We start from the raw sequence: 13046 nt of genomic DNA on the forward strand, positions 1-13046 counted from the left end.
CCCCCCACAGCTTGGGGCATCGCTGCTGTGCTGCTGCCACACCCAGCCCACGCCCAGCCAGCCCCAATGCACCCTGACGAGTCACTCACTCCTCATTTAACACCTCCCAGCCGCAGCGCTCGTACCGCACAAGGAGCACTCTGTGCAGGGTGTATTTATGTTGTTATTAGCCAGCAGGATTAAAAGCAGCAAGTTGTCTCTCCATGAGCTGTCAAATATGTTTATGCTGGAACCTCTTTCCCAGTTGTGTTTGTTTTTTTCTACAGAAAAGCATAAAAAGTAAAGTTGAAAAATTCGTAAAAAATCTCCTTGCCAAGTATCAGGAGAAAGTAGGGGTAAGTCAAATTTGTTGGAAAACACTGATTGGGTGGTGGCAATGAATTTTTCCTTGGCTCCATTCCAATTTTTCTGAATTATTTGGGTCAAGAAGAGATTGATGGAAATTTAATAAAAACTGAAATAGAAGTCAAAGTGCTTTGCTCTGATTCAATATCTTGATATTCCAGTATTCCAAATTGAAAGGATTTTTCTACTTGAAGGTCTTTTTTCTTTACTATTTTAATTTTTAAACTGCTATCTTATGTTTTCAGGTAGTTCATGCTTTCTCATTCTTACTCAGGTGGTTTGGAACTGTTTCAGACTTTTTGGAATTGCTGGAAAATCAGAAAAGGTTCATGTGGTTCTACACAGAGTAGAAATATAAGCCTATTGAATTAATTTTTTTATTTCCTCTTTTCATATTCTCTTCTTTAAAGACTAAATATTTGAGCCTGGTGAGACCAGGTATGCAATGCAAAGGGCAAGAACTATCTATTAAACACTGTTGCAGTAATAAAACACAAGCCATATATAGCAGTCTTACTAATGAAACAGCATGATACTATGTGCCATGCTGTATATATGGGTATTGTTATTTTGGATCATAGGATCATGAAGTCTTTTTTTATTTTTTAAAGTTTGGGGGCAGGATGGAAAAGAAACAGAAGCATTCTATTTTGGCTTTAATTTATACCATAATTTTTAGTTGCTTTTAATTTTAGGGTTTTATCCTTGCCTTTGGATAGGTAAGGAATTCACAGACTCTCAATTAATTACAGTAATTTCAAAAAGTTCTGATATATGTTCTGATAAATGTTGGTCCAGGATTTGAGAAAAATATACTTCACATTGAGGGAATAAGACAGAGGATTCATAGGGTGACAGTGAACATCTGTAGAGCGGATATATAATTTTGAAACTAACCTACTTGAGTTACAATAAGAAAGCAGCTGTGGGGGAAGTTGTCACGTTAAGCTTTAAGCTTGAGCATAGTGATAAGCAGAGGGGCTGATACCCTCCTCACACACATACACCCATGCACTCTGTCATACTTATCTAAAAGGGAGCACATCTCTCACTGCAGGATTCATAAATTTGTTAGCTTCTTAGAGCAGAAATTTGGAAAAATGGTGATGAAATTTAAACAGCGATTAGCCGGACTTCATTTTTTTTTTTTTCTCTTATTCTTTCTCTTTGATTTTACAGCCTGTGTTTGTTACAATTTATTGTCATTTCTTTCATGGAGCAATGGCAAACCTGTACCTGTGCCTGGTGTTCAGTGACCGTCAGGCTCACTCCTGCTGCTGCAGAGCTCTGCAGTTCAGCTGTGCCAGCAGAGCCAGCCCCACTGACAGGCACACTCACCTTGTGACTCACACTCTGCTGTGTGCCTTCATAGGAAATCTGCCTAAGTGTAAAAATATACAGTGTTTTATACCTGCATCTCTATGCAAGCTGAGGCACCGTATAGCTATTAATAAAACTGTTGGGAGTCAAGTACATCAGAACGTGTATCTCTGGCTTTTTTAGAAACTGACAGATTTAATCAATTAAACTCCAATGCTCTATTCATAGCTCGTTTTTTTTATGGTACAAAGATTTGCATTCCAATTAGTGCTTGCAAAAAAGTTTTCATGTTAACCTGATCAGTAGTATTTGCCCCTCCTTGGTGTCTGTCTTATTCCATTGAGACTGCAGCGATGTGTCAGGAAGAGCATCTCTGTTACCTTCTGATTGAACAAAACTCTCTTAGGGTTCCTTTGAAATCTTGAGGGCTTGTCACTTGAGGCATTATTTTTTTAAGCATGAACAAATCTTGTCAGCCTAAGCTGAGAAATCAGCTGTATTTTATCAGCACTTTGGGATCAAACTTCATGTTCAGCATTCAGCTCTGGGTGCTATGTGTGAGACAAAACTAGAGGTTACACTGTGCTTTAGGAAGACCACCTCTGGTGACAGGGGGATCAGTTTATTACTGTTTCCAGAATACTTTTACAAAAAAAAAAAAACAAAAACAACAAAAAAAAAACCTCATACTTTTGCTAGTGTGCTATATAAAGTGCTTAATATCTTTCAACACTTGCTTATTTATGTAGGCATATTATGTTGAATTAAGTACAGCTTCTTTGACTTAAAGTGCCTTGAATCCACACACAACTTTTTAAAGAGAATTAATTGGCATCATAGGTCTTTTGTAATTAATCCTCCTTAAGGCTGAGGTAATGCTGCTTTGCAGCAGGTCTATCACTTACCCAATTACTCACTGATTGCTGTGCACTCTAGTCTTCCATCTGGACATCTGTAGAGCTCTGGGACTCAAATAGCTGCATGCTCAGTCCCATCTGGAAGGGTGTCACAAAAGCAAATGTCTACAAGATGTTGTTGGAATAAATAAAATTGAGATGGTAATTTCTGCTCCTACTCCCTGTGCCCAGTCAAAGGAAAAAATATTCTCTGGTAGTGACTGAAGACAAGAGAGGACCAAGGCTCAGTCAGTGCTCCCAGTACCTTCTTGGAAAACAGAGAGCACTTTGGCAAGATGTTCTATCACTGCACACTTCCAGTGTGCTTACCAACATGCTGGAAACTTTCTTAAAAATTGTTGAAGCCAAACAGGAACCCAAGAAAAGGTGAAAAATTCCCATGATACCATAATGAGAGTAAAACAACCTTTCTACATAAATGCTGAGATCTTACCAGGAGGAGACTTTTAACAGTGCTCATAAACTATATGACCTTGCAGACAATGAGAGCTCTTCATGCAAATCATTTCTGTGCACATCATTTCTGTGTATGTGTTGTGGAATTTGTAAAAGTCAGGGTTGGAATTTCACTCCCAAGACTGAACAGTGCATCTGTGCTATAGTGCAGGCAGAGAGCAAGGGATCTGAAATGCTGCATTGATGGGCTAATGTTCAAAGTAGGAGCATTTCTTAAGAAATTTTAATAATTGTAAAACATTCTTTATACTGTGGGTGCAAAACAAGATATATGGGAGTGTGTGTGATAAAGGACAGTTCATGGCAAAACAGACAGTGTGTTTTAGTATGCTCATTTCAAGACAGTCTTTATCTTGTGAACTATCCAGGTCTTCTTCCATTTCTGAGGCAGTCATTTCTCACCCTGGGGCAGCACAGTATGATACAGACATAGCCAAATGTCCTTAATGTCTGTAGGGGACATCCATAACGCCCAGTACATTCCCCACTTGTTGCTGCTGCTTTTCAAGCTTTTACTTCTTCAGTATTTTAGGCATGAAGGGTATTAAATTATGGGGAGAAAAGGTTTTCATATGGATATTCTGTACCTTCAAATGAGCACCAAAAAGCTTGGTAGGATCATCACCTTCTCTGGTATAAAATTCTTCATCAGTGCTTTTTCTCCCAGGAATTCCTCCTACCAGACATTGACAGTTTGCCAAGGAAAGCAGCAATGTTGCACTTTCTGAAGGCACTTGCAGAGAGAGGCCTTCAAAGAAAAGCAAAACAAAACAAATTAAAAAAAAAATTCAAAAAAACACACACAAAATCAAAACTACCAAAACCACAACAAACCACACACTGTTTTTTTACTTCATCCTCCAGATTTCTTTCTTCTGAAATCATAATGTTGCTCCTCCAAAGCTACATGGGCAAATCCATCTGACTGCATGAGTGCCAATGCAAGGCATTATCCTGTTTATTTGAAAGACTGCTGGAAGTGAGCAGTGTGTCTTCCAGGCTGCTCTCATAGCAGTTTAGAAATGGAGCTGGCAAAACACAGCTGAGTTATGGGAAAAGCATCGTGGCAGTTTAACACAGCCAGTCTCAGGCCCACTGCCAGTTGTGGGAGGCATCTCATAAAGCACGGTGAGAAAAATCACAAAGCTGACACCCAAAAGTTTGCGCTGGGTTCCTTGCCAAAATTGCCAACTATGAAGTAAAAAACTCAGAATCTGTAAATGAAATGGTTAACATAGGAATTTCTGTAAATCAGCTTTAGGTGGTGGAGTGGAAGCTCCTTCTTCCATTTACCATAATCTTGGACCAACTGCTGTGCTTCATTCTGAAATTCCCATGTAGAAAAATCTCATACGCTAAAAAAATAAAAAGATAGCTTAAAGTTTAGAAGGCATTATTTTTATGTAGAGTAGCTTAAGTCAGTTTCTTTTGGCCTCTCATACCTAACATCAGAAGGAAAAATAATAAAAAATTTGTTATTTCATCTAGTATCTTGAGCACACAGATAAATACATATTTTAAAGAAATGCTTAAAACATTTTTTTCTTGCACTGTAGACCAGTGTGAGAACCCTGAGAAAAGAATAAATTATAGGCATGTATAACAACCACATGCCAATTTAAAAACCATGCAATAGCCAAGCATGAAGGAGGGAGTTAAAGGATTATATGTGGAAGAAATAACTCTAAAATTTGTGATATTTTATGTTTAAGTCCCACCATTGTAATTGTTTTTAGTGGTGTTTTTATACGCTGTTGAGTAATAGCTTGTCCACACCCTGGCTTTTATCGAAGGAACTACTTGCACAGAGATTGTGCTGACAATAACTTCTAATAGAGCTATGGTCACTTAATTAAACAATTTGGAAGCCTAATTTAGGTGACATTTAAAATTGAAATTTCAAGTATGTTATTCTGTCATGTTCTCTCTTGCTATTGTTCAGTAAAATACTGTATTCAAGGAAATCCATGAAATTACAATTCAAAGACTGTGATAAGAATGGATTATTTTTGTACCGTTTTTAGCTCTCATTACAATTTTTGTTGCAAGACTAAGTCTTCAGATTGAATATAAAGTATATCAAGCTTTAAATTCGGTGATAAGTCATTGTTAGGACAGAGAATTTTGTGATAACACAGGCAGTAGATTAATCCACTCTGATGACAGCCCTGCAAGTCTATGAGGAACAGAACACAGATCAAGATTTATCCCTTGCATTGACAAGGACGGTGAGGGGAATGGGAAATGGAACAAAATTAGTCCATTTGCATGACAGCCTAAGACTATAATCATATGGTTCCACTCAAATCCTACAGTAATGGGACATAAAGAAAAAAGCATGAATAAGGCACATCATTTAAAACTATATTGTACTCATCAACCTTTCCAGTAGAAAACATAATCAGAGAGGAAAAATTAATTTCAGCCTGCTAAATTGCACTGTAAATACAGAGGAGATACAACAGAATTGTTCAAACAAACTTATTCATGTGGCTTTCTTAAGTTTGGATAAACTCAATCTTCTCTGTATTCACTAAGATGAGACTATCAGACTAAATCCCCAGCTTGCATAAAGCAGCATAGTTCCCTTGACTTCAGTGAACTCAGAATCTCAAAATCTCCAAGGAAACTCTCTTCTTGATAGGGAGGTTCAAAAATATTGAAATAAAAGATAATTCAAGATACCTAGGGGAGAGTTTTTAAAAATGAAGATTGACAAACAGTGTGAAATATAGAACAGCAAATGTATACATTCATCTCCTGAATCCCTGTAGTTCCATCAAACACTCTGGAATTTCTCACGAGCATCCATTTGTGCACCCAGATGTTTTTAGGATCATGGCAATGAGGCTATAGGGAAGGGCTTTGTGAGCTGAAATCCAGCATATCATGACTTGAATTAATTAAAGCAACTATGATGAGTGTAAGAGTTTTAACATATCTGCTACATAATGCATATACTATAAATCTGTAATTGGTTTATTCTTTAAGTAATTAAACTGCAAACTAAGGCATAGGCACCAAGTAAATATGATGTCATTATTGGAAAGCTCTTAAATGCTTTGTCCAAAGGTCAAAGTCAGAATTACATTAATTTAGTCGTGAACCTTTGCACTTTTTCATCTAAACAATGGAATCTCATTTTAATTTCCTTTCTTTTTCCACTTTAAATACAGGCATTTCTGTGAAGGAAGTTGCATATGACTATCTGCACGTCTCCTTTCCTGCAATCTTATGAAAAAAGCTGTATCATATGGTATAATCAGCACTCACTGGACCACATAAATACGGCAGCAGTGTGTTTTGAAAATGTTTTAAATATTTAATCTGAAAATATCTGATTTAGTAAGTGAAGACTTCAGTGTACTAGTGAAAGCACTTCATGAACAGACTTATCGTATGCCAGTTCTTTTAAAGAACGAGTCCTATAGCTATGCATGAGCAAAATTTCCACTAAATTTAGTTTGCAGGCAGGAGTTTCTTCAGGAAATGCCTGCCACACCTGGGTGTTCACAGGCAGGATTACCTACAACTGAGGCAAGCACATATTTCTTGCTGCTTTGTAAGTTCTGCAAACCATTCTGTCCTGTTTTTGTCATTATACTGATGCATGGAGCAGACCTCAAAACAATTTTGGCTGATCACCCAAAAGGCCAAATGGTCCACCATGAGTATGTGTGTGTGACATTGTGCTCGCGTGGAGCTAAATGTGGAGCACAGATTTGAATTTACTGAAGCAGCTGAAGGGGTTCTTTTCCTTATATACACACTTAACAGAGTATTGATACCATTTAAAAAAAAATAAGGATTAAAGTATGGGGGCAATCAAACTGCTCATGAGCCACCTCCATTCAACCTCTTCTTGCCATTTGGAAGACAAATCAATTTAGTCACTTGGCTACAATGATGTTTCTCATGCTCAGTGTCACAGTATTGCAGATTGCCTGCCTCATTCACAAGTCCTGCTTCTCTTCCTCTCTTTTCAGCACCTTCAGGATTCCAAAGATAACCTTCATCTAGGTTAGCACTGCTGTGCAACTCATAACACAAGTGCTAACAGACTGGATGGGTTCTTAACTGCTATTATAAAAACAGCTCATTCTTTTATGGTCTTCATTAATGACGCATCTCATTATGTTGTTTCAGAAATGCACAGGGCGATGTTTAAAAAGGAGATGTGCTTGGTGTAACCATGCAGTGCAACCTCTCCTGTAGGGGTGAGGGAGGCTTCTTGGGATGGTGAAGGTGGCCAGGGACCCACGAGGCACAGAGTCCTGCCCAAAGCTTGGTCTGGATGTGCAGCTGCAGAGCAGGGCCAGGGCCAGCAGCCTGTGAACGGCTCAGCTGACCACAACACTGGTAGGGAGCCCATGATGCCAGACAGGCCTGGACCAGAGTGCCAGGATGCATGGAATAGCCAATCCATAAGCCAGACCAGCTGGAAATATGGTCAGGAGCCCATGCAGATGGCAGCAGAAGGCTGCAGGTCTCTGCTTGGCGTTGGGTGAACGCAGGTGCAGATGTTGAATGGGATGTGTCAGAAATGCAGTCCTCTCCTCACTTGCCTTGTGTCAGATTGTGTCTGCATGAGAAAGGAGTAGGTCTTTCAAATATGCTCAAATATACTCTTCTGGGATTCTGTCCCCTTTCTAGAGATATCTCCTCTACTCACAGAATGTGAATTTTGTCTAGAAACATGCGGGTGGAAATTTTTGGGGGGATTATTTGTATATGGGAATAAAATGTGAATCTTCTGCATGCACTTACACGAGTAAATCTTTGGCACTCAGTTGTTTGCAGAAAGTGAACAAGGGCTGGTCACGAATGCTGTGAAAATGGAATTTGCTTTTAACTTTAAATGAATATTCATGAATAATTTCCTCCGCTATTTGCTCACCACTCATATTTAATGATATGTGAAATGGAATGAATAACAAGGTGCTGAAATTTGCTGACAATACACAATTATTTAAGTTAATATAAACCAAGGAGCAAAGTAAGGAATTTCAGGAGGAGCTAATAAAACCTGAGTGACTAACAAGATACCAGATGAAGCTCGCTGCAGACAGGTACAAGATAATGAACACTGTAAGAAATCATTTAAACTTCTTGTGCTTATTGATGGGGTGTGAATTAGCCCTAACCTCTGGGTTAGGATGGATGTACTATCCAGCAGCAGAGAGGAAGGAAAAGTGCAGTAAGCCAGGGAGGAAGGTGAGTCCAGAGCAGAAATATCTCTTCAGTCCTACTCCAGCCATGAGCAGGGCTAAAGTAAGATAGAAATAGTGACCCCTACACCCATAAGAAGGAGTCCAAGCTGGGAAACAATAATTACTAGATTTATTTATTTATTTATAATTAATTAATGTCTCATTTGGGGAATAAAATTACATTAATTTAAGATAAAAGGCAACTCTGAAAGGACAGAGTGCATGTGAGAAGGTGTCTGAAGGATGCAAGTTAAATTTGCAAGTTTACTTTCAAAGTCAAGAGAGCGTCAAGAGCACCAGCACCATACAAAATATGCAACTCTGTGAGGGGCATATTTTGAGTTTCTTCAAGACGCGCCACAATCCAATGCATGAGAGGACAGACAGAAAGTCTTAGCAATGAATTTATAGGCTTGTATAAGGATGCTGACCATTTCAGCACACTTCAGGTTTTAATTTTAATCTGGTCTAACAGAATTTGCCAGCACTCAGCCACTAGTGCCCCAACACCAGAGAAACCCTGTAGTGTGAGTGAGGGGGAATATGGCTCTAAGTCATTGGCTCAAACAAAAAATCTGAACTTTTCTGTAGCTGCTATGAACTCTGCTGCTATGAACTCTCTGCTTTGCAGTACTGGAGTCGAGAGAAAGCCCTTTCTGGAGTCAGTGCACATGAAGAACATGCTTTACCAGGTGACTGGTGTGGTAGAAAAGCAATTGGATAATAGCAGGGTTGCCTGAGGACCTGTCCCTCCTGTCCATGCTCTCTCTCAAAGCATTATCCATCTGTCATTGAATGGAGAGGCTTCACTCACACTCTGTGTGCTACAGCCAACTTTTCTCCAAACATTTCAACTTCCCTGCAAATTCTCATGTTCCTGAAATCTTCAAGGAAGGAGATGATATCACAGAGAAGGAATATTACAGAATAATTGTTTGTTGGCCCATGCACCACAGAGTATTTTCTGCCTGGGAAGGGATAATGCAAGAAGTCAGTGATTATATGATTGTTGTTTGTAATGCAGATGTTTGGGTTTGAAATAAAGCACTCTTGGCAGTTCGTACGATGAACTTTCCACTCTCGATCATAAATGATCATTCATTATTTTCCTCCTCTGAGTATTATTTTGTTTCCTGTCATGGTCCTCAAGTATTTTTCCTTCTGCTAGAGTTCTCAGATAGGAAATGCACAAATTCTTGAGGAGTCAGTGGGAGAAAGGATGAAGGGGTAAGGAAGGAAAGAGGGCAGGGGGAGGAGGGCTCTGGCCTTGGCCAGACTGTGAGAAGTGAGGCAGAACACGGCAGCAGCAGAGAGCCAGAACTTCCATGAACTGTTATCCAGGGCATCTGGAATTGTGAGGGGCTGAGAGGATGGAAAAGAGCATCTTCTTTTCCAGTATTGAGCATACAACATTCTGCCCATAGTTCTGTCCATTCCTGTGGCCATATCTAGCTGGTCACACCTCCTCCTCTGCTCCCTTTGACCTTCATTTCTGCAAGATACACCCCCATGGCACATCAAGGTTCCTGGGAATGCAGGACCAAATCCCAGTATCCTTGCTTAGGATCAAGTCGTTCTTCAATAGGCATTGAAGTTAATTGGTAAGACCCCAAACCCATGTCATAATTTAACTAGTTTTCAGAGTGTTACCTGAGGACAAAAAATTCACGATGGCTTTTGTGGGGTATTGCTCTGCTGAGAGATTGTCTGTAGCATTGAGAGGGTAACACCTGGACAGGCCAGGACAGGGACTGCCACTCTGGGACTCTGTGGTAGGCAAACAAGAAGTGTCAGAACTCCTCTCCCATGTGAAAAACACAAGGATATAATCATGGGCCTGTAGGACCCAGTGTGGTCATCTGGTGGTTCAGATGTAAGAGCCCTTTGCTTCTGCTGCTCTGGGATAAAATGAGTGTATTAAAGGAAACTGGTAGTCTGGCATTTCATTAGTGTAATTATTCATGGAGTTCACTCCATTTCTCCTGCAGAAATGAGACTATTGTTACAATTTCACTGTAGCATGACCAGGAGAACACAAACAGACATGCAAACTGAATTACTTTATCCCTTTTAGCTGTGGGGAACTTTATACTCAATCTGTACATCTCTGCTGTATTATAGCAGATGCAGAAACAGAGCCCAATTTCAGGGCAGTTAATCTGGCTTTCAGAAACATTTCATTCACTTTAAATTCCCTTATTTCATGACTTCATCCAAGGTAAAACAAAGAGAAGAAAGGAACTGGCTCTTAGCACTGAAATGTGCCATTTCCTTCAGATGGACATAGCTACGCAGATTTAGGAGGATGTGTGCATGCATATGTTTATGTGAGTTTGTGTGTTTATTGCTTCAGAATTGCCTAGAGTTACATCATCCCAAGAGGTCTATTCAGCCCTGTATGCTCAGATGGAATATGATGTTTGCACATAAAATGATAAGGATTTGTAAAGCACTCAGACAGGAAGGTGAGGTGAGACAGTTATAAAACAGATGCTGACACTACTTTTGAGCTAGAGCCCTCTGAGGTAGGCTGCCCTGTGATTGAGTGGCCTGTGTTTGAAAAATACTTTCCATGGATTTTTTATTTGAAAATAATTTTAACCAATAATGGAAATTCATTATTTTGTATCTGACATTTAAGTGCATTTTCAATTGTATCCAGATTTCCGTGACTAGAAGAAAAAACTCTATAACTGTCCTAGTGACAAGGATAAATGAAACATTTCTGAAGTATTATAAAGACCATCTAAATTTTTGAAGTGATAGGACTTGATTTGAAACCAATAAATAAATTTGATATAAAAAAACCAAAGGAATCATCAGAGAAAAATCTTTATGGAGTGCATTTGTACATCCTCTGTCTGTTTTATATCATATTTTCTTTTTGGCAGGAAACAGGGTGATTCAACAGTCATTTGTCAAAAAAATAAAAAGCGAAGCATGAAAAATCATGATCAAAATTATCATAATTTTATTATTTGCATTAAATATTATCCCAGTTCTGTAACTGATACATGTGTGTACTTATGTGATAGAGATAAATGCTTGTGTTGCATGCACGTGCCTTTGGCTGTTCTGCACATTCAGGGCGGATTATGCTGGAGCACACTGTGAGTGTTAGATACTGGCATTTGAGGGTGCTGAAAATACACAGATCTCAGCACCAAGGAGGGTGAAGATTTACAAACAATACCTGGGGCATTCAGGATCTGTCAATCTGATACATTCTCTCACCATCTCCTTTGAGCATGACCTGTTGCGGTCTGAAAGTGGGGTCTGCAACCTATGGCAAACTGCAAGTTTGGTGAGATCCCTTCTTGCATTTTCAGCTAGTAGTCCAAATTTGATCACACCAAACAATATCTTTAATACAGCAGATCATGCTGCTGCTCATTTTAAAAGCCACACCTAATGCTAGCTCTGTTCAGTTTTTGCTCCTTTGTTGGCACTATAGGCAGTTTCTGGAATGAAAGCAGTGCTCTGTATTCATCTATATTTATCTTTAGAAAGCTATATATGATTGAGTTCTAGAAAGCCACCAGCTGCGCATGTTATTTTCACAGCATTGTCTGCACAATCAGCATTCCAATTACCTTTAAAACAAGGATAGGAATAAATAGGTTTATTCATGATACAAAGCTTGGAAAGTACCCAATAATTTATAAAAGCAGGCTGATGTCTTCCCATCAGTTCACCAGCAAACAAAAACAGCTTGAGAATTCTACAGTCACATGTAGGATGTTATAATCACAGTGATCATTAATAAGAAATGTGTGGTTTGAAGTCAAGCATGTTAACCTGTGTATATTCATTTACTTATGCCTTCCTAACTCAGTCTTGCAAAGACAAATGAGCCCATTTATAAAATGAGCAACACAGTTAAGTATAGAACTGGGGCTTTGCTCTCCATGGATAAGAATGGAAAGACTGACTTGTGAAATACTTCCACAAACCATTTATTTCTAATGTTTCTTAATGATGGATTATGCAGCACTGGCATTCCACATTCTTGTACCCATTTTATTTAGCTTAGACCTATTCTCCACTCTTTCAGGAATATGCACATTTGTGCATGTCCCTCTTCCCTGCCTATAAAGACAGGTACCCATCAATACTTCAGATTTGTGACACCTCAATATTTTTTTCTCAGCATTTTTTGAAATTTTTGACAGCACAAATTTGAAAGTGTCTCCTTTTCATGTGTTCACTTGCTCATCTCCACTTGTTTAACTCCTGTCCCTGTATGCCAATAGATATTATCAGTAAATCCTTCTGGTTTAATCTCCAAAATGTCTCAGAAATCTCTTCTTTCCTCCTCATTCTCCCCATAAAATCTTTGTCAAGTCCATCCTTCTCCAATCCATTCCTATTGTGACCTTGCTGTCTTCAGCCTCTAAATGACACTCACATTAGCCAGTTTTTAAAGCAGTGTAATGCAAAAGTAATCCACTGCTCCCAGTATTGAGATCTCATTAAGATATTCCTAAATCCCTCTTCTTCACTGTCTCCCTATTGCCTTCTAAATCTGATCGAGGCTCCTTTTATCACCGAGTTGCTCTTGACCTAGCCTACCTTCTCCTGTCCTTGCTCTGCTCTTCCTCTTCTTTCTTCTTTATGTGCTGCCTGCTCACCCCGTGCCAGGCACAGTGTCAGCCCTGGCCAGCTGGACCTGTGCCCTGCCTCCATGTCACCCAGGTGCCTGTGGGTGCCAGCAGGGAGTTGTTCCCATTCCAGATGGAAACATCCTCACCTGCTTGGCACAGTCCCCTTGCAGGTCTGAATCACTGACCGGTGAAAA

Source organism: Ammospiza nelsoni, chromosome 9, assembly GCF_027579445.1.
Source record: "Ammospiza nelsoni isolate bAmmNel1 chromosome 9, bAmmNel1.pri, whole genome shotgun sequence".
NCBI lineage: Eukaryota > Metazoa > Chordata > Aves > Passeriformes > Passerellidae > Ammospiza > Ammospiza nelsoni.